The sequence below is a fragment of the Hyla sarda genome, chromosome 3 (genome assembly GCF_029499605.1).
Source record: "Hyla sarda isolate aHylSar1 chromosome 3, aHylSar1.hap1, whole genome shotgun sequence".
In the NCBI taxonomy this organism is placed as follows: Eukaryota; Metazoa; Chordata; class Amphibia; order Anura; family Hylidae; genus Hyla; species Hyla sarda.
In genome coordinates, this window is record NC_079191.1 from 40,033,254 (window position 1) to 40,056,950 (window position 23,697).

The following is a 23,697-nucleotide window of genomic DNA, read 5'->3' on the forward strand; positions in this document are numbered from 1 at the left end:
ATGTAAGAAGTGGTATGAAAGTCAATGTGAACGATGCCATAGTGTGTGATGATTCTGAGGAGGTGGAATCACTGTGGGTAGAATTACAAAAGGAGGGAAATACTGAAAAAATAATATTTGGTGTAATCTACAGACCCCCTAATATCACTGAAGAGATAGAAGGTCGGCTGTATAAACAAATAGAGAGGGCCGCCCGGGCAGGTACAGTGGTAATAATGGGAGATTTTAACTATCCAGATATAGATTGGGGCCGGGGGTTGGCTAAAACTACAAAGGGGAGAAAATTTCAAAATTTATTGCAGGATAATTTTATGGGCCAGTTTGTGGAGGACCCAAGAAGAAGTGATGCCTTGTTGGATCTGATCATTTCCAACAACACAGAGCTGGTTGGTAATGTAACTGTGAGGGAAAACCTTGGTAATAGCGACCACAATATAGTTACTTTTGACTTAAAATGTAGAAAACAAAGACAGACGGGGAAAGCAAAATCATATAACTTTAAAAAGGCAAATTTCCCTGGGCTGAGGGCTGCACTACAGGACATAGACTGGTGTCACGATGCCGGCTGGCAGGAGGTGGATCCTCTGTGCCAGAGAGGGATTGGCGTGGACCGTGCTAGTGGACCGGTTCTAAGTCACTACTGGTTTTCACCAGAGCCCGCCGCAAAGCGGGATGGTCTTGCTGCGGCGGTAGTGACCAGGTCGTATCCACTAGCAACGGCTCAACCTCTCTGACTGCTGAAGATAGGCGCGGTACAAGGGAGTAGACAGAAGCAAGGTCGGACGTAGCAGAAGGTCGGGGCAGGCAGCAAGGATCGTAGTCAGGGGCAACGGCAGGAGGTCTGGAACACAGGCTAGGAACAAACAAGGGAACGCTTTCACTGGCACAATGGCAACAAGATCCGGCGAGGGAGTGCAGGGGAAGTGAGGTATACATAGGGAGTGCACAGGTGAACACACTGATTAGAACCACTGCGCCAATCAGCGGCGCAGTGGCCCTTCAAATCGCAGAGACCCGGCGCGCGCGCGCCCCAGGGAGCGGGGCCGCGCGCGCCGGGACAGGACCGACGGAGAGCGAGTCAGGTACGGGAGCCGGGGTGCGCATCGCGAGCGGGCGCCACCCGCATCGCGAATCGCATCCCGGCTGGAGGCGGTATCGCAGCGCACCCGGTCAGTGGATCTGACCGGGGCGCTGCGGGAGCGAGAGTGTAGCGAGCGCTCCGGGGAGGAGCGGGAACCCGGAGCGCTCGGCGTAACAGTACCCCCCCCCTTGGGTCTCCCCCTCTTCTTGGAGCCTGAGAACCTGAGGACCAGATTTTTATCTAGGATATTGTCCTCAGGTTCCCAGGATCTCTCTTCAGGACCACAGCCCTCCCAGTCAACCAAAAAGAAGGTTTTTCCTCTGACTTTTTTGGAGGCCAGTATCTCCTTTACAGGAAAGATGTCTGAAGAACCGGAGACAGGAGTGGGAGAGATAAGTTTAGGAGAGAAACGGTTGATGATGAGTGGTTTAAGAAGAGAAACGTGAAAGGCATTAGGAATACGAAGAGAAGGAGGGAGAAGAAGTTTATAAGAGACAGGATTAATCTGGCACAAAATTTTGAAAGGACCAAGATAGCGTGGTCCCAATTTGTAGCTGGGAACACGGAAGCGGACATATTTAGCGGAGAGCCATACCTTGTCTCCGGGAGAAAAAATGGGGGGAGCTCTTCTTTTCTTATCAGCAAACTTCTTCATGCGTGATGAAGCCTGTAAGAGAGAATTTTGGGTCTCTTTCCATATGGTGGAAAGATCACGAGATATTTCATCCACAGCGGGTACACCAGAGGGCAAGGGAGTAGGGAGGGGGGGAAGAGGGTGACGGCCGTACACCACGAAAAATGGGGATTTGGAAGAAGATTCAGAAACTCTGAAGTTATACGAGAATTCGGCCCATGGTAGAAGATCTGCCCAGTCATCCTGGTGGGAGGAAACAAAATGCCGTAAATAATCACCCAGGACCTGGTTAATTCTTTCTACTTGCCCATTGGATTGAGGATGATAAGCAGAAGAAAAGTTTAATTTAATCTTGAGTTGTTTACAGAGAGCCCTCCAGAATTTAGACACGAATTGGATGCCTCTATCCGAGACGATCTGCGTGGGCAACCCGTGAAGACGAAAAATGTGTACAAAAAATTGTTTTGCCAACTGAGGCGCAGAAGGAAGACCAGGAAGAGGGATGAAATGTGCCATCTTGGAGAATCGATCAACGACCACCCAAACAACAGTGTTGCCACGGGATGAGGGTAAGTCTGTAATAAAGTCCATACCAATCAGAGACCAAGGCTGTTCGGGAACAGGCAGAGGATGAAGAAGACCAGCGGGCTTCTGGCGAGGAGTCTTATCCCGGGCACAGACAGTGCAGGCTCGCACAAAATCCACAACATCCGTCTCCAGAGTCGGCAACCAATAGAAACGAGAGATGAGTTGCACGGATTTCTTGATGCCCGCATGACCTGCGAGATGGGAGGAGTGACCCCATTTGAGGATTCCGAGGCGTTGGCGTGGGGAGACGAAGGTCTTCCCTGGAGGAGTTTGCCTGATGGAGGCTGGAGAAGTGGAGATCAGGCAGTCAGGAGGAATGATGTGTTGCGGAGAGAGCTCTACTTCCGAGGCATCCGAGGAACGAGAGAGAGCATCGGCCCTAATGTTCTTATCGGCAGGCCGAAAGTGAATTTCAAAATTAAATCGGGCAAAGAACAGAGACCACCTGGCCTGGCGAGGATTCAGCCGTTGGGCAGACTGGAGATAGGAGAGGTTCTTGTGATCGGTGTAAATAATAACTGGAAATCTTGATCCCTCCAGCAGATGCCTCCATTCCTCAAGTGCTAATTTAATGGCTAGTAGCTCTCGATCCCCGATGGAGTAGTTCCTCTCCGCCGGAGAGAAGGTCTTAGAAAAAAACCCACAAGTAACAGCATGCCCGGAAGAATTTTTTTGTAGAAGGACCGCTCCAGCTCCTACTGAGGAGGCATCAACCTCCAATAGGAAGGGTTTAGATGGGTCAGGTCTGGAGAGCACAGGAGCTGAAGAAAAGGCAGACTTGAGCTGTTTAAAGGCGTCTTCCGCTTGAGGAGGCCATGACTTAGGATTGGCATTCTTTTTGGTTAAAGCCACGATAGGAGCCACAATGGTGGAAAAATGTGGAATAAATTGTCTGTAATAATTGGCGAACCCCAAAAAACGTTGGATAGCACGGAGTCCGGAGGGGCGTGGCCAATCTAAGACGGCAGAGAGTTTGTCTGGATCCATTTGTAGTCCCTGGCCAGAGACCAAGTATCCTAGGAAAGGAAGAGATTGACATTCAAACAGACATTTCTCCATTTTGGCATAAAGTTGATTGTCACGAAGTCTCTGAAGAACCATGCGGACATGCTGGCGGTGTTCTTCTAGGTTGGCAGAAAAAATCAGGATATCGTCCAGATACACAACAACACAGGAATATAAGAGATCACGAAAAATTTCATTAACAAAGTCTTGGAAGACGGCAGGGGCGTTGCACAGGCCAAAGGGCATGACCAGATACTCAAAGTGTCCATCTCTAGTGTTAAATGCCGTTTTCCATTCATCCCCCTCTCTGATGCGGATGAGATTATAAGCACCTCTTAAGTCCAGTTTGGTAAAGATGTGGGCACCTTGGAGGCGATCAAAGAGTTCAGAGATGAGAGGTAGAGGGTAGCGGTTCTTTACCGTGATTTTATTAAGACCGCGGTAGTCAATGCAAGGACGTAGGGAGCCATCTTTTTTGGACACAAAGAAAAATCCGGCTCCGGCAGGAGAGGAGGATTTGCGGATAAAGCCCTTTTTTAAATTTTCCTGGATGTACTCAGACATAGCAAGAGTCTCTGGGGCAGAGAGAGGATAAATTCTGCCCCGGGGTGGAGTAGTGCCCGGGAGGAGGTCAATAGGACAGTCATAAGGCCTGTGAGGAGGTAGAGTCTCAGCTTGTTTTTTGCAAAAAACATCCGCAAAGTCCATATAGGCCTTAGGGAGACCGGTTACAGGGGGAACCACAGGGTCACGGCAAGGAGTACTGGTAACCGGTTTAAGGCAGTCCTTGAAACAAGAGGGACCCCAACTCTTGATCTCCCCTGTGGACCAATCCAGGGTTGGGGAATGGTGTTGAAGCCAGGGTAGTCCAAGGAGAATTTCGGAAGTGCAATTGGAGAGGACCAAAAACTCAACTTTTTCGTGGTGAGGTCCGATGCACATTAGGAGGGGTTCCGTGCGGTAACGCACGGCACAGTCCAATCTTTCATTGTTAACGCAATTGATGTAGAGAGGTCTGGCGAGACTGGTCACTGGGATGTTGAACCTGTTGATGAGAGAGGCCAAAATAAAGTTTCCTGCAGATCCGGAGTCCAAGAAGGCCTTAGTGGAGAAGGAGAAGGTAGAGGCAGATATCCGCACAGGCACAGTAAGACGTGGAGAAGCAGAGTTGACATCAAGGACTGTTTCACCTTTGTGCGGAGTCAGCGTACGTCTTTCCAGGCGGGGAGGACGGATAGGACAATCCTTCAGGAAGTGTTCGGTACCGGCACAGTACAGGCAGAGATTCTCCATGCGGCGTCGTGTCCTCTCTTGAGGTGTCAGGCGAGACCGGTCAACTTGCATAGCCTCCACGGCGGAAGGCACAGGAACGGGTTGCAGAGGACCAGAGGAGAGAGGAGCCGGGGAGAAAAAACGCCTCGTGCGAACAAAGTCCATATCCTGGCGGAGCTCCTGACGCCTTTCGGAAAAACGCATGTCAATGCGAGTGGCTAGATGAATGAGTTCATGTAGGTTAGCAGGAATTTCTCGTGCGGCCAGAACATCTTTAATGTTGCTGGATAGGCCTTTTTTAAAGGTCGCGCAGAGGGCCTCATTATTCCAGGAAAGTTCTGAAGCAAGAGTACGGAATTGCACGGCGTACTCGCCGACGGAAGAATTACCCTGGACCAGGTTCAGCAGGGCAGTCTCAGCAGAAGAGGCTCGGGCAGGTTCCTCAAAGACACTTCGAATTTCCGAGAAGAAGGAGTGTACAGAGGCAGTGACGGGGTCATTGCGGTCCCAGAGCGGTGTGGCCCATGACAGAGCTTTTCCAGACAGAAGGCTGACTACGAAAGCCACCTTAGACCTTTCAGTAGGAAACTGGTCCGACATCATCTCCAAGTGCAGGGAACATTGTGAAAGAAAGCCACGGCAAAACTTAGAGTCCCCATCAAATTTATCCGGCAAGGATAGTCGTAGGCCTGAGGCGGCCACTCGCTGCGGAGGAGGTGCAGGAGCTGGCGGAGGAGATGATTGCTGAAGCTGTGGTAGTAGCTGCTGTAGCATCACGGTCAGTTGAGACAGCTGGTGGCCTTGTTGCGCTATCTGTTGTGACTGCTGGGCGACCACCGTGGTGAGGTCGGCGACAACTGGCAGAGGAACTTCAGCGGGATCCATGGCCGGATCTACTGTCACGATGCCGGCTGGCAGGAGGTGGATCCTCTGTGCCAGAGAGGGATTGGCGTGGACCGTGCTAGTGGACCGGTTCTAAGTCACTACTGGTTTTCACCAGAGCCCGCCGCAAAGCGGGATGGTCTTGCTGCGGCGGTAGTGACCAGGTCGTATCCACTAGCAACGGCTCAACCTCTCTGACTGCTGAAGATAGGCGCGGTACAAGGGAGTAGACAGAAGCAAGGTCGGACGTAGCAGAAGGTCGGGGCAGGCAGCAAGGATCGTAGTCAGGGGCAACGGCAGGAGGTCTGGAACACAGGCTAGGAACAAACAAGGGAACGCTTTCACTGGCACAATGGCAACAAGATCCGGCGAGGGAGTGCAGGGGAAGTGAGGTATACATAGGGAGTGCACAGGTGAACACACTGATTAGAACCACTGCGCCAATCAGCGGCGCAGTGGCCCTTCAAATCGCAGAGACCCGGCGCGCGCGCGCCCCAGGGTGCGGGGCCGCGCGCGCCGGGACAGGACCGACAGAGAGCGAGTCAGGTACGGGAGCCGGGGTGCGCATCGCGAGCGGGCGCCACCCGCATCGCGAATCGCATCCCGGCTGGAGGCGGTATCGCAGCGCACCCGGTCAGTGGATCTGACCGGGGCGCTGCGGGAGCGAGAGTGTAGCGAGCGCTCCGGGGAGGAGCGGGAACCCGGAGCGCTCGGCGTAACAACTGGGGGGAGGTGTTGTCAAATATTGATACAGAAGGTAAATGGGACATCTTTAAATCAACTCTAAATAACTATACAGCTAAATATATACCAAAGGTGAACAAATATAAACGATTGAAACTAAATCCTACATGGCTGACAAATGAGGTTAAAAGAGCAATAAACAACAAAAAAATAGCCTTCAAAAAATACAAATCTGATGGGTCAGCTATAACATTTAAACAGTACAAGGAGCTTAATAAAATCTGTAAAAATGTAATAAAAACAGCAAAAATTCAAAATGAGAGACTGGTGGCCGAAGAAAGCAAAACTAATCCTAAATATTTTTTTAGATATATAAATACAAAAAAACCAAGGACCGAGCATGTAGGACCCCTTAATAATGATAATGGGGAGGTTGTCACGGGCGATCAAGAGAAGGCGGAGCTACTGAATGGGTTCTTTAGTTCTGTATATACTATGGAAGAAGGAGCTGACATTGGCCAGGTCAGTGCTGGTAACACATCATATAATGTATTGAACTGGCTTAATGTAGAGATGGTACAAGGTAAGTTAAGTAAAGTAAATGTAAGCAAATCTCCAGGGCCGGATGGACTACACCCAAGAGTTCTTAGAGAGGTAAGTTCAGTAATATCTGTACCCTTGTTCATGATATTTAGAGATTCTCTGGTGTCTGGTATTGTGCCAAGGGACTGGCGCAAGGCTAATGTGGTACCAATCTTCAAGAAGGGCTCTAGGTCTTCGCCAGGCAATTATAGACCGGTAAGTCTAACGTGCATTGTGGGTAAATTGTTTGAAGGACTTATAAGGGATTACATACAGGAATACATAGGGGATAATAGTATTATAAGTGATAGCCAGCATGGGTTTACTAAGGATAGAAGTTGTCAAACCAATCTAATTTGCTTTTATGAAGAGGTGAGTAGAAGCCTTGACAGAGGAATGGCTGTGGATATAGTGTTTCTGGATTTTGCCAAAGCGTTTGATACTGTCCCTCACAGACGTCTGACAGGTAAATTAAGGTCCTTGGGCTTGGAAACTTTAGTTTGTAACTGGATTGAACACTGGCTCATGGATCGTACCCAGAGAGTGGTGGTCAATGATTCGTACTCTGATTGGTCCCCGGTTATTAGTGGTGTACCCCAAGGTTCAGTACTGGGCCCGCTGCTGTTTAATTTATTTATCAATGATATAGAGGATGGTATTAACAGCTCTGTTTCTATCTTTGCAGATGACACCAAGCTTTGTAGCACGGTACAGTCTATAGAGGATGTGCATAAGTTACAAGATGACTTGGATAGACTAAGTGTCTGGGCATCCACTTGGCAAATGAGGTTCAATGTGGATAAATGTAAAGTTATGCATCTGGGTACTAATAACCTGCATGCGTCGTATGTCTTAGGGGGGATTAAACTGGCAGAGTCACTGGTAGAGAAGGATCTGGGTGTACTTGTAGATCACAGACTACAAAATAGCATGCAATGTCAGGCTGCTGCTTCCAAAGCCGGCAGGATATTGTCATGTATAAAAAGAGGCATGGACTCGAGGGGCAGGGACATAATACTCCCCCTTTATAATGCATTGGTACGGCCTCACCTGGAATATGCTGTTCAGTTTTGGTCACCAGTCCATAAAAGGGACACTGCGGAGTTGGAAAGGGTGCAGAGACGCGCGACTAAACTAATATGGGGCATGGAACATCTTAGCTATGAGGAGCGATTAAAGGAGTTACAATTGTTTAGTCTTGAGAAGAGACGTTTAAGGGGGGATATGATAAACGTATATAAGTATATAAATGGCCCATACAAAAAATATGGAGAAAAACTGTTCCAGGTTAAACCCCCCCAAAGGACGAGGGGGCACTCCCTCCGTCTGGAGAAGAAAAGGTTTAGTCTAAAGGGGCGGCACGCCTTCTTTACCGTGAGGACTGTGAATTTATGGAACGGTCTACCTCAGGAACTGGTCACAGCAGGAACAATTAACAGCTTTAAAGCAGGGTTAGATACATTCCTGGAACAAAATAACATTAATGCTTATGCAGAATTATAAAACTACATCCCTTTCCTTTATTCCCTTACATCCTTCCCTTCAATCCCCTGGTTGGACTTGATGGACGTATGTCTTTTTTCAACCATACTAACTATGTAACTATGTAACTATGTAATAAATCAGAATTTCTTAAAAAAAAAAGAGATTTTATGAAGTATATGAAAAGGTTAATGTTTTCCCAAGGTGTACAACACATAAAAAGTTTTTGATTCTGACAGTGCCCATTCAATTATGAACAGCTTACCTTACTTATTACATATTTGTGAATTCCTTCTAATACAAAAATCAGAAAACCTCATACTACATAAAGTACCTACTATATTCATAATAGGTGATATTTAAAAGTAACAAAAGGAAACTTTAAACTTAGTAGCATAAAAAAGTTTTCATCCATCCTGTTTCTGCTTTATGCTGCAACAATGCAATGTAGCAACATAAAAGCCAAGGAAAACCTCCAGAAACCAACAATTTTCTATATCTCCCATTCAAAAAATTTGTTATATCCTTTAACACAAAGCATAACATTGGTACCCATGGTGGTTCATAATTTTTGTCACTAACATTGTGAATAAAACACAGGATTTAAATCTTACGCTGTTTTGTTAAAGAATAATATTGTATTATTATACATTCCAACCAAAATAAGCAATTTTATTAAAATCATTTAAATAAAATGTTTAAAAAGAATTAGAAAATTTTTACTTTATTACACTCAAAAATGTATGATGAACTGCACTCTTTTTCATTTTACAGAATTTTACTCATTCTATATTGGTCATTCTATATTGGTCAACAGAAGAAAGTAAATATTTGGCACTATACATTATAGGAAGATTAAAGGGGTATTCCGGGATTTTTTTTATTTGACTATGCTACTGGGGCAGTAAAGTTAGTGAAGTTGATAATATTGTGTTTGTACCTATGTGTCATGGTGGTCTCACAATTCTTCTCTTATTTTTGCCCCAAAGTTTACTTTTAGCAGCATACAAATGAGTGTCGTCTCAGGTTTTCCCACATTGCAGTGTTGCCTGAGACATTACATCACTAGTCACTAGTCACTTGAGTCAGGGAGCCTGTTTTTGCTTCAATGGGTGGAGTGAGCGCTGAGTGAGGGGAAGATCATTCTATTTTTGCAACAGCTGGAGGCACCCTGATTAGAAAACACTGGTCTATTGCATTGAATGCAGCAAAGGTGTGTTTCAGTGGGTTGGGTGGCTGATGTGTGGGAGGGAGAAAAGTGACTTCACACTTACAAACAAGAAATCATGGGATTTGTAGTTTAAGGGAACAAACTCCAACAGGAAATAACCAGTTTACAAAATGACAGCCTTTGCTCTATGGTAATCTCACCACATTTAGCCATTTAGCCCATTTAGACAAGCGCTGATCCTTCCTACACATAAATCACATGGTAAAAAGAAAAGACCGAAAAACTGCATCTTGTGTATCACTCTAAGTGCTTTCAAGACCCTGGCTGGGGTCAATAGTGTAAAGACACAGAAGACTGGTCTTTCCCCAAAAAGGTAAAAATGTACCAAATGCCCCTATATAGAGATACAGTATCACAAACGTCAAGGAGTGATGTAAAAGCCTTCAAGGTCACAGGAAACAGGATAATCCATCCTGTTGTGATCAGCTGTGGGAAGGAGAAAAAATTACCTTACGCACATTCAGGCGCTGCTTGCTCAAGAGATGAATTACAGAATACTCCAAGTTTGGTGGAACACCAGTGGTGCTTCTTTATTTGGTAAAATTTGCAAGTACAATGATGCATTTCGAGGGTACTAGCCCCTTTCCTCAGATCATATACCTCATATGCAAATTACGATAAAAACAAGCAATCTCCAGGTAGCAGAGCGGGATCAATGGAAGCGCTGAGACCAGATAAGAAGTTAAAAGGATTTATTTCCCATAATGCAACGCGTTTCACGGTCACCCGCTTCCTCAGGCCTGAAACGCGTTGCATTATGGGAAATAAATCCTTTTAACTTCTTATCTGGTCTCAGCGCTTCCATTGATCCCGCTCTGCTACCTGGAGATTGCTTGTCTTTATCGTGATTCTATTTCAGCGGGACGAAGCTGCAGAGACCCTTTGATGATACGCCCTGTTCAATTGTTGTACTTGGTTGGAGTACAACTTCATGTGGTAAGCGCAATTCACACTTAGCGTTACCAACTCACCTTTGGTGTTACACTACGGAGCGCATCCGTTTGTGCTTTTTTATTTCATATGCAAATTGAGGAAGAGGGCTAGTACCCTCGAATCGGATCCCCTTATGGCGGATAACCCCTTTAACTGCAGTTTATGAGGTTTTACCATCTACATATCCCATTGAGCACTATGTCAAAAATCTATATATGTTTCTTTAACAGAAGGAGAAAAATGTAGCAAAATTTCCTATTGAACTCTTCAGTAAAGAGTCAGGAAACGTAACAATATTTTGCTTTATATTTAAGTGAACTAAAATAAGCATTTCTTTGTGAAATATAGCGTGAGGTCCTCACTTAAGAAGCTTTGCATAAATCCAGGATATTATTTTGCTGTTTAAAGTTTGGTTTTAAGGCAAAAAATTTAATAGGAATTTATTGTGATGTGTTTATTGGATTATAGAATAAATATTAAAATATATACTACAAGTTTTCTATAGTTCTCCATTTCTAAATGGGTTATAATTTATTTTTTCTCTTGCTTTTTAATTTTTTTTTAATAATAATAAATTTTCAAAGTGTTTCCGACAAACAAAACACATATGGGAGATTTTTACATTTAATTTTTTATCTTGCAGCTGCATAAATTATACCATCTTAAACAAAATGGGCGATTTTCGTGATGTGACATGAGAGTCTGACAATAGCTGTTTACAATAGTAATGGCAAAATAAAATATAGTTAATGGGGTATTCAGGGATTTTTTTTTATTTGGCTGTGCTACAGGGGCTGTAAAGTCAGTGTAGTTTATAATACTGTGTCTGTATCTGTGTTTGATCTCTGGTCTTGCAATTCTTGTGTGATCTTTACCCCGATGTTCATTTTTTAGCAGCATACAAAATGAGTGTTGTTTCAGCTTTTCCAAGGTTGCAGTGTGGCCCAAGACATAATATCAGTAGTCAGGTGTTGAAAGGTAGCGTGTGTGTGCTTCAATGGGTGAAGCAACTGCTGGGAGGGAGATTGCTATCCACAGGGCTGCAGGGAATTGAAGTTTCAAACACAGCACACATGGAAGGGAGCTCAGCTGTGCTTCAAAAGGTGGAGTGGTTGATGTGTGAGATTGTGAAAAGGGACTTTAAACTTACAAACAAGGGATCCTGGGTCTTGTAGTTGGAGGGAAGGAACTCCAACAGGAAGTGGCAAGTTCACAAAAAGAAAGCAGTAGTGTTCAGGTAATCTCACAGCATAGCCATTTAGCCCCAAGACAAGCACAAATCCTTCCTAAGGATGTCCATTTCTGTCTGTCAGGTACGTATTAAAGTCCCCTTATGTTGGATAACCCCTTTAACCCCTTAAGGACGCAGCCCTTTTTCACCTTAAGGACTGAGCCCTTTTTCGCAATTCTGACCACCGTCGCTTTACGAATTAATAATGCAAAAACGCTTTTACAGAATATTCTGATTCTGAGATAGTTTTTTCGTGACATATTCTACTTTATTTTGGTGGTAAATTTTTGGCGTTACTTGCATCCTTTTTTGGTGAAAAATCCCCAAATTTCATGAAAATTTAGAAAATTTTGCATTTTTCTAACTTTGAAGCTCTCTACTTGTAAGGAAAATGGATATTCCCAATAAATTTTATTTTTATTCACAAATACTATATGTCCACTTTATGTTGGCATCATAAAATGGACATATTTTGGCTTTTTGAAAAAATTAGAGGGCTTCAAAGTAGAGCAGCAATTTTCAAGAAATTCATGAAAATTGCTAAATTTGAAGGGACAGATGTTACAGAACTACAACTCCCAGCATGCCTGGGCAGTCCAGGCATGCTGAGAGTTGTAGTTTGGCAACATCTGGAGGGCTACCGTTTGGGCATCACTGTAACAGTGGTCTCCAAACTGTGACCCTCCAGATGTTGCAAAACTACAACTCCCAGCATGCTGGGAGTTGCAGTCTGGCCTTCCTAGTGGTTGCCACAGTAAAGATCACTTTACTTTCACTTTCAATTCCCCCCCCCCCCACTGTAGTTTCCCTACCTGACCCAGGATCCAGCAGTCTCCAGCGACGATTGGGGATCTCAAGACATCTTCTCCTGCAGGTACCGGCCTCCATCTTCTTCCTACAATCCCTTCGACATCCAGGGGTGGGCAGAACGGGGGGTTGCCATGGCAACCCACTGTCCTGCTCTGCCATTGGTCAGAATCAGTTCTGACAATGGCAGGGGATAGGAGGAGATCGCAGCTCTGCGTCCTCACTCCTAGCCCTCAAGATGATCGGGGCTGTCCCTGACAGCTCCGATCATCGCTATTTTTCGGGTGATCGGGTCACCAGAGACCCGATCAGCCCGGAATAGCAGAAAATCGCATGTCTGAATTGACATGCGATTTTCTGCGATCTCCGACATGGGGGGGGGTCTCAGGACCCCCCTGGGAGATGTGCCGGGGTGCCTGCTGAATGATTTCAGCAGGCATTCCGGTCTGGTCCCCAACCAGCTAGCGGCGGAGACCAGAATTCCCACAGGTGTATGCATACGCCCCACGTCCTTAAGGACTCGGGATGCAGGGCGTATGCATACGCCCGGCGTCCTGAACAGGTTAATCAATTGATTTTATTTAAATGATGCTGCATAAATAGTGGTCATATAAGTAGTTCGGGCATGACTTTTCACTGAATATACTGTTGAATATATTGTTATGAAATTGGTAAATATACTGCAAACAAGGTAGGAAGACCTTGCTATAGACAAACTGTATTATCGTTGTTTCCAAGTGTTTTGACCTTCAAATTCTTTAGATCTTGACATTTTTTTCAGTATGATTTTCTTGTGTAGACATGCAATTTAAAAAGCATAGCTGTTATGTGTTATTTCTTTTGCAACAATACATTTGCATTACACCAGAATGTATTACTTTACTGCTGAAGGGTTTTTCTTATAGCTATATTTTATGACCTCAGTTGGACTGTTCTCATTGTGCAACAAACTATACATAGTAAAAACCATTGTAGGTCTTCTCATATAAGAACCATGGAACATTCCCCTCTTTGTGATTACTAATATGCCTTTTAAAGTGGTCACTAAGAGGTCTTAGGTTTGAATGGCACCTTTTTTATGGCCATGCTTCAGTCTAATGTCGCACCAACAAATCTAGTGTCATTAATCTTTATAATGCACAAACCAACCATCAAATTCACTCTACTTGGTGGAAGAGCTCCAAGCCAAAATAGTAGTAATTAGGCTGTATATAAAAATAGCATAAAAAGTACACACATACTGTATACACAATTAATAAGGTTGCATGTTAGTGTAAAAATATTATATAAAGAACAGACAAAAAGGTTCAACACATATAATAGATACCAACAAATGTTAAATAACTAGTGTGTTAACATACACAGATACATTAAAGTGCATAAGTGCTAAGTAAGAACTTTCATGTGCATTTCGTCACCTCAGCTTCCTCATGGGGAAAGGGGGACATTTAAAGGTGTACTACTAAAGGTGTACTACACCCTCCATAGGATAGAGGATGAGATGTCTGATCAGAATGCCGGCTTCAGGCGGCCGTTACATCATGCCTCCTCCCCTCTATTCAAGTCTATGGGAGGGGGCATGATGGCTGGGGTCACTTGACCTCAGCCATCACGCCCCTTCCATGGACATGAATGGAGGGGAGGGGCATGACATCACTACCATGGCAACTGGGACAACCTACAATCAGACATCTTATCTTCTATCCTAAGATGTCTAGGGGTGGAGTACCCCTTCTTAAAAGCTCTTTGCCTTTGGTTGTTGTATCAATATTCAGATAACATAATGCGATGCCTTTTATTACATGATTGTTTTATTTTAACCAATCACATGATAAAATACTGCATAGTAGTAGACCCCTACAGATTCCTGACAGCTTAGATCAGGGCAATTTGGGCTGTGTTTCCCTGTCCTTCCATCATAGTTGTACTAGAAAAGGATAGAGAATTCATTGGGCTGTCAACAATAGCCAGGAGTACATGAGTGCACCGTTTCCTGTCTATATGTGACACATCCCCTCTGCCTCGATATTCCAGCCCACAGACTGCTAACATAGGCGAAGGGTGCACCATGAATAATCATGAGGTGGGTGGGCATATTGCATCTGAGGGAAAGGTGGCAGAGATGCTCCCGTCTTCATTGGGCAAAGCCCGCAATTAACATATTAGCAATGGAGGCAGATAACAGGTCTATCTCTGTAACCAGACCACGGATCCAGGTAAGTTATACCTAATTTTTATTTAATTCACCCACACTACAATCCTGTGTATTGGGTTTACTGCGGGTGAACAGGCTACCAGTTTCCCTTTAATGTGTTGCCCTATGTAAGGGCACAATATAGTACATGTACAATCTCAGTAGGGAGTTGGGCAATCTGAATCTTGCCCCAACCCCTGTTCCTACCTGCTTGGACGATTAGCTCCTAACTTGGTGACGATCCCAATACTGACCTTAGTGCAGGGACATCATGAATAGTCAGTCAATCCAAGCCTGCAAAATACTAGCAAAGTAGTACCAAATCAGTAATATAAGGGTTATTCTGGGACAAGCCAGAAATCAGAAGTCAAGAGGGCAACAAAGTACAAAATCAGCAGGCACAAGCAGAGGTATAATAATTTAAGTCACAAGAATACAAGAACACAGGTGAGGAATAAACTCATCAGTGCAACAACCTGCCTTTGCGACTGAATGCCAGTGCCGATGCTGATTGGTCTGGCTCCCACACCTCCTCATTTATGGGAACAGCAACATTACTAAATAATGAATGACTCTGCAATATGCAGGGCTGTTGTCAAGACAATGAAGGACACCATGGCCAGAGCAAGAGAGACATTGTGCCAGCGCTGAAGCCCACATCAGGTACGCATGTTACCTTACAACTACAGGTTTGCACTCCAAGACAGCACAAGTAATTGTGCTATGGCTGCTATAGCGTATCATGGCATCATTTGGTGGACTGTGAAACCATTCAGTCTAAAAATTCTTACAAGAGAATTATTAAACTGTTTAATTTTATAATATTTAGCAGAACATTACAGGCGAGACTCTTGGAACAATGCCATCCTAGAAGAGACCTGTTCTGTTTTCTTTAAATATTTCAAAGCTTATTTAATCAGAGAAATGTATCATTGTGTATAACACTGACAGAGTATTGCAATCTGTGATGATACATCTCGCAACTGGTACCAGCTGTAAATTCTTAATCCAAGTATCGGATGAACCTTATTGATACCATGCCAGAAAATCTGTATTCCGGCACAGGAAAACACCATTGTTTCCTATCCAAAAATAGCTCAATGCAGAAAGGACTTTTTTTTATTTATTATTCTGCTAGCACAATTTTGGAATGTGAATTAGGAAGTTAATTTAATTAAAAGAAAACATAAATTGCAAATTATAAAAATCACTGTAATCATTAAGTCTGAACTATGTAAGCAGAAAAATAAGAAAAAGAAAAAGTCGGAATATATAAAAAGTGTCTTCCCCTTACTAGGGGTTTCAGGGGAAAAAGATTTTCAAATTGAATGATCATCTTTTATCATGATGTTATTTTTAGGACTAACATTGTAATTATGTAACCTCCCTTGGAGAGTACTGTGGCCTGGACTAAGTGTTTTTCTCATTGCCTGTTCACAATGAACAATTCTTTAACCCCTTAAGGACGCAGGGTTTTTCAGTTTTTGCATTTTCGTTTTTTCCTCCTTACCTTTTAAAAATCTTAACCCTTTCAATTTTCCACCTAAAAATCCATATTATGGCTTATTTTGTGCGTCACCAATTCTACTTTGCAGTGACATTAATAATTTTACCCAAAAATCCACGGCGAAACAGAAAAAAAAATTATTGTGCAACAAAATCGAAGAAAAAACGCCATTTTGTAAATTTTGGGGGCTTCCGTTTCTACGCAGTGCATATTTCGGTAAAAATGACACCTTATCTTTATTCTGTAGGTCCATACAGTTAAAATGATACCCTACTTATATAGGTTTAATTTTGTCGTACTTCTGGAAAAAATCATAACTACATGCAGGAAAATTTATACGTTTAAAAATTTCATCTTCTGACCCCTATAACTTTTTAATTTTTCCACCTACAGGGCGGTTTGAGGGCTAATTTTTTGCACCGTGATCTGAAATTTGTATTTTTGTTTTGATCAGACTTTTTGATCACTTTTTATAAATTTTTTAATGGTATACAAAGTGACCAAAAATTTTTGGGACTTTGGAATTTTTTTACGTGTACGCCATTGACCGTGCGGTTTAATTAATGATATATTTTTATAGTTCGGACATTTACGCACTAGGAGATACCACATATAATTATTTTTATCTACACTGTTTTATTTTTTTTTATGGAAAAAGGGGGGGTGATTCAAACTTTTATTATTTTTTTTTACTTTGTTTTGGCAATGTTATAGCTCCCATAGGGGCCTATAACATTACATACACTGATCTTTTACACAGATCACTGGCATGTATTAACACGCCTGGGATCAGTGTTATCGGCGCTTGACTGACTGAGCAGCCGGGATAGTTCCACTTTTGCTTCAGACGCGGCGGTCAGCTTTGATCGCCGCATCTCAAGGGTTAATACAGGGCATCACCGCGATTGGTGATGTCCTGTATTAGCCGCGGGTCCCGGCCATTGATGGCCGTCGGGATCACCGCGATATGACGCGGGGTCACCGCGTGACCCTGCGGCATATCGTGGGAGCCGGCGCAGGAGGTAAATATACGTCCTTCATCATTAGGGAGTTAAAGTGTATCTGTCATATCACAGAAAAAAAATGCTTCTATATGTTACTCACTAGGTCATGCATGTTCTATTTATGTCTTTTTAAGTGTCTAGTTTCTCAGAAATTCCTAAGGTAGGAGCGTTCCAAGGCAAGCGCTAAGCTTGCCCTTAGTCACCATGCATTCCCTTCCTCCCTGGGTCTGCTGTGTTGTGCTGGATCTGTTTTGGACCTCTGTTTTCATGCTGCAGTCTGATAGACAGAACAGGAGTGAGCACAGAGGAGTGCTAGTCCTGCCCCCACTTTCTGGACTTTGTCCCAGCCAGTGCTTTACCTGGGTCAAAGATGATGCTGCCGCCAGACACGATTATGTTTTGGATAGTATGGGGACCCGTAGTGGTGTTTTTTTTATACTTCATGATTTCTATTTAAAAAAAAACCAATACAATTTGTTGATGAAGTATATTATAAAGGTTGTTGCCAAGATGTAAAACACATAAAAAGTTTTTCAAATTACCGTATCTATCGGCGTATAACATGCACTTTTAAAACTTAAATTTAAGGTAAAAATCCTGCCTGCGTGTTATACGCCGAAAATCTTCTGGTCACTGATTTAAAGCGGCCGCAGCAGCGGCTGCTTGTTAAGTATTAGCAGCACGGCCGCGGCCACCAGCGGCGACCAGTGGCCAGCGGCGTCTCCTCCCCGCTCTGGAAAACTGTCACTTGTTTTCTCCCGCACTATCCACAGATACTGGTGGATAGTCCAGGAGACGCTGATTAAAATGAACCCTACCTTGTCCGGATCTGCCCTACCTTTTAATCAGCGTCTCCCGCACTATCCACCAGTACCTGTGGATAGTGCGGGTGAAAACAAGTGACAGTTTTACTTTAAATTTTTCTTAACTCCCCCCTCCTTCATCATTCCCCCTTTTCCCTGCTTTTTATAGTTTTTTTTTTTTATGGCTGTGCTTCGGCAGGTCAGGCGGGGGGTCTTGTGGGCTGCGGTCAGTGAATCAGATGAATGACGTCCTCTGCCGGCTTCTCTGCGCGGCATCAGTGATGTCACAAAAGTGACATCCCTGATGTCTGATCATCCCTGATGATCCGCAGGTTGAAGACCACTGGTTGAGACAGGGGGAAATGATGAGGGGGGGGGGGTGATGGGGGGCTTGATGAGACAGGGTGGGGAGATGATGAGGGGGGGAATGATGGGGTACATGATGAGATAGGGTGAAGGGATGATGAGACAGGGGGAAATGATGAGGGGGGAATGATGGGGGGCATGATGAGACAGGGTGGGGGGATGATGAGACGGGGAAGTGATGGTGGGGGAGGCACTAAATGCTTAATGTCTGTATGGTTAGTAGTGGTCTATGACAGGGGGAAATCATGAGACATGCGGGGTGGCGATGAGAGGGGTAAATGTGGCACAGGGACTGATAAAAGGGAAGGAATGATGTGGCACTGGAGGGGACGGGACCAAACTGAGGTGCAGAAGAAAATGAAGTTGGGGGATGATGTGGCATTTAGTCCAAGTCATTTGTTTTACATTTTTTTTTTTTACTTAAATTTCCCTGTTAAAATGGGGGTGCGTGCTATACACCAGTGCGTGTTATACGTCGATAAATACGGTAACAGTGCCCTTTTTAAAGAAACCTATTTATTTTTTTAAATGCCAATTTAAGATTAACACTTTAAGATTATCACTTTAAGGTCATAAGTTCTACCATATTCAGGGCATCGGTGTACTGGGTGTCCTTATACATACAATATTTCATGGAGCTAAACCAATACTAGTGGAATAGTGTTGGTTACTTCCTGGTGACCTTTGGTCCCTGATTGGCTCTAGTTTTTGCCTCTTTAAATCAAAAAAGCACAAGCACAGGGGGGGGCATAAAGTGTAATATCATATTATTATATAATAATATAATAATAACTTCAGTAATAACTTCAGGCAATCTGCTAGACTCATGCTTTGTTTATATTCTTATGGTTATGCACTGCACTTTATATTATAAATACTTAGAACATCTTGTATGTGTCTTGGCATTCCGATTGCCCCTCACTACTACTGTCTATACTATATACATGTCCGTTGCTGTATTGGTCTTTATGTCCCCACCATTATTTATGTAATCTAATTGCTACTTGTGGTGCATTATAGTATACATTACCATATATAGACAGTCGTTTATTTCATTTACCTGGGAATTGGGATCTTCCCCACTATATTTTCTTGCTGCCAGATTCCTCTTGATATTTTATCATTGTATTTTAGTCTATTTTTAGACTTTGTGATTTCAATAAAGATTATTATTCATTTTTTCTACAAATGACTCCATTGGTTCTTTTTTTTTTTTCCTCTTTGGCAAGTTCCTTTATCTCCTATTGAGACCTATGAACCTCCTTTAAAGAAACACTATCATGTGTCCTCTTCTTCTTTATAACTTACACTCCATAGGTAAGTCATATTATCATTCAATTGGTCCCCATTTGTTTTTTAACTCACAAACATTAGGTTAATAAACAGTAGAACAAATAGGGAGGTTTCACTATAGAATCAGACTGCTGTGGGTTTGTTTGCTGCTGAAATTTCAATTTCCTACATGGGTGCTCCCTCATTCATAGTCTGTGCAATGTACGGAATGGCTGCAGATAGCATAGAGAGGCTTTTTGCTGTGGTCAGTGCTTACCTTGCAGCTGGTCTATTACATGTCTGTACTTTGCATAAGAGGGTGTCCCATGTGGTGTTTACACCTAGTTTAGAAAAATCTTATATGCAGCAGGCTGGGGTTAAAGTAGGGGTAAAGACTGGAGGCCCAGTAGGTATTATTGAGATTATTGTGGTACTAGCCCTTAATGGTCAAAATAGCTTAAGTGCTTCCTTGAGTCCCTCTCACACTCCACTAAGCTACATTAATAATGGTGACATTGGCGTTCCCCGGGGCACACCCTGTGTGGTGTCTGGGCTAATGGCATTTCGGGGTTTCCTTGATGGTTATGTGCAAGGGTGAGGCCAGGCACCGTAGTAAGGTAACATAGATTTGCAGTTCTTATAGTAAAAGCAGCTAATTCATCCACAAGGGAGGCACGGTTCTTAAACAGATTAATGGGCAGGTTTGAGGCTGGAGCTGAGAAATCCCAAAAAATTGGTGTTTCCAGTGTACCCAGAGGTGATCCACTTCCCTCTAGTCCCTTTTTTCTTTCTCCCTCGAGCAGATGGTAACTGGATCCTGGTAGACCTCAAGGGTGATATCTCACATCCACATGTCTCCCCAGTGTTGTTCTTCCTATAGATGGGTGCAAAAATGCACATTCCTCCTCTTAGTTACATAGTAACATAGTTCATAAGGTTGAAAAAAGACCAGAGTCCATCAAGTTCAACCTATATCCCTAATGAGTCCCTACTGAGTTGATCCAGAGGAAGGCAAAAAAAAAACTCATACTAGAGGTAAAAATTCCTTTCCGACTCCAAATATGGCATCAGAATAAATCCCTGGATCAACCTTCAGTCCCAATAGATCTAGAATCCATAACCTGTTCCATAAATGTTATTATTCTCCAAAAATGCATCCAGACCCCTCCTCGGGCAAATAATTACACAGTTTCATTGCTCTCACAGTAAAGAACCCCCGACTGTGCTGGTGTGCAAACCTTCTTTCCTCTAGACATAGAGGATGCCCCCTTGTTATAGATACAGTCCTGGGTATAAATAGATCATGGGAGAGATCTCTGTACTGTCCCCTGATGTATTTATACATAGTTATTAGGTTGCCCCTAAACCTTCTTTCTTCTAAACTAAATAACCCTAATTCTGATAATCTTTCTGGGTACTGTAGTCCTCCCATTCCCCGTATTACTCTGGTTGCACGTCTTTGAACCCTCTCCAGCTCCACTATATCTTTCTTGTACACTGGTGCCCAGTACTGTACACAGTATACTGTGTGTGGTCTGACTTGTGATTTGTACAGCGGTAGAACTATTTCCTTGTCGTGGGCATCTATGCCCCTATTGCTGCACCCCATGATTTTATTTGCCTTGGCAGCAGCTGCCCGACACTGGTCACTACAGCTAAATTCACTGTTAACTAAGACTCCCAAGTCCTTTTCCACATCATTCGTCCCAAGTGTTCTCCCATTTAATACATAATCCCAGCCCGGATTTTTCTTCCCCATGTGCATTACTTTACATTTATCAGTGTTGAACCTCATCTGCCACTTCTCAGCCCAAACCTCCAACCTATCCAGATCCATTCGTAACAGTGCACTGTCCTCTATAGTGTTTACTGCTTTACAAAGTTTAGTATCATCTGCAAAGATTGCTACTTCACTATTCAACCCCTCTACAAGGTCATTAATGAATATATTAAATAGTATAGGACCCAAGACTCACACCTGTGGTCCCCACTAGTAACAGTCACCCAAACAGAATAAGTACCATTAACCCCTTAAGGACCAAGGACGTATGAGTACGTCCTTGGTCCCGCTCCTGTGATATAACGCGGGGTCCCACGGTGACCCCGCATCATATCACGGCGGGCCTGGCGTCATAGTGAAGCCGGGACCCGCCTCTAATAGCGCGCGCTATTAACCCTTTAGCCGCACACTCAAAGCTGAGCCATGCGGCTAAAAGTGAAAGTAAAAGTGCCCGGCTAGCTCAGGGAGCTGTTCGAGATCGCCGCCTTATAATCGCGGCATCCCGAACAGCTGCACTACAGGAGTAAGGTCTCTTACCTTCCTTCCTGCAGTCCGATCGCCAGGCTGAGATCCAGGCTTGAGCAATCAATCGCCGAAAACCCTGATCAATGCATTCCTATGGAGATGTATTTATACATAATTATTATGGGGGCTATAATATTGCAAAAGAAAAGTGTAAAAAAATCATTAACCCTTCAATTATCCCTTCCCCTAATAAAAGTTTGAATCACCCGGCATTTCCAATAATAAAAAAAAAACTGTGTAAATAAAAACAAAAATAAAACATATGTGGTATCGCCATGTGCGGAAATGTCTGATTAAAAAAAATATAATACTAATTAAACCTCATGATCAATGGCGTACGCACAAAAAAATTCAAAAGTCCAAAATAGCGTATTTTTGGTCACTTTTTATATCATGATAAGATGAATAAAAAGCAATCAAAAAGTCAGATCAATGCAAAAGTGGTACCGACAAAAACTTCAGATCACAGCGCAAAAAATGAACCCCCATAGCGCCCTGAACACAGAAAAATAAAAAAGTTATAGGGGTCAGAAGATGACAATTTTAAATGTATACATTTTCGTGCATGTAGTTATGATTTTTTTCTGAAGCAATACAAAATCAAACCTATACAAGTAGGGGATCATTTTAACCGTATGGACCTAGTGAATAAAAATAAGGTGTAATTTTTACCGAAAAATGTACTACGTAGAAACGGAAGCCCCCAAAAGTTACAAAATGGCTGTATTTTTAAATTTTGTCGCACAATGATTTTTTTTCCGTTTCGCCGTAGATTTTTTGTGTAAAATGACTGATATCATTACAAAGTAGAATTAGTGGCGCAAAAAATAAGCAATAATACAGATTTTTAGGTGCAAAATTTTAAGAGTTATGATTTTTTAAAGGTAAGGAGGAAAAAACGAAAGAGCAAAAACCGAAAAACGCCCGGTCCTTAAGGGGTTAATAACCACCCTCTGTTTCACTGAGCCAGTTACTTACCCACTTACACACATTCTCCCCAGCCCCATCCTTCTCATTTTATGCACCAACCTTTTATGTGGCACCGTATCCCGATATACGACATCCAGCGATTGCCCCTGGTCCAGTCTGGAGCTCACCTCCTCATAAAAGCTGATCAGGTTAGTTTGACAGGACTGATCCCTCATAAAGCCATGCTGATATGGGGTCATACATTTATTTTTATCAAGATACTCCAAAATAGCATCCCTTAGAAAACCCTCAAACAATTTACATTCAACAGAGGTTAAACTAACAGGTCTATAATTCCCAGGGTCACCTTTTGACCCCTTTTTAAATATTAGCACCACATTTGCCATGCGCCAGTCCTGGGGAACAGTCCCTGTTACTATAGAGTCCCTGAATATAAAAAAATAGGGGTCTGTCTATTACATTACTTAATTCCTTTAGAACACGGGGGTGAATGCCATCTGGACCTGGTGATTTGTCTATTTTGATTTTTTGTAGGTGGCACTGTACTTCTTCCTGGGTTAGACAGGTGACCTGTACTGGGGGGTTTACCTTATATCGCTGTATTTCTCCTGGCATTATATTTCCGCAGTGAATACAATGGAGAAGAATTTGTTTAATATATTTGCTTTTTCCTGCTCCCAATTTATAATTTTTTCCTCATTATTTTTTAAAGGGCCTACACTTTCATTTTTAACCTTTTTGCTTTTTATATAGTTAAAGGGGTACTCTGGTGAAAAACTTTTTTTTTAAATGAACTGGTGCCAGAAAGATAAACAGATTTGTAAATTACTTCTATAAAAAAATCTTTATCCTTCCAATACTTATTAGCAGCTGTATGCTACAGAGGAATTGTGTAGCAATTTTT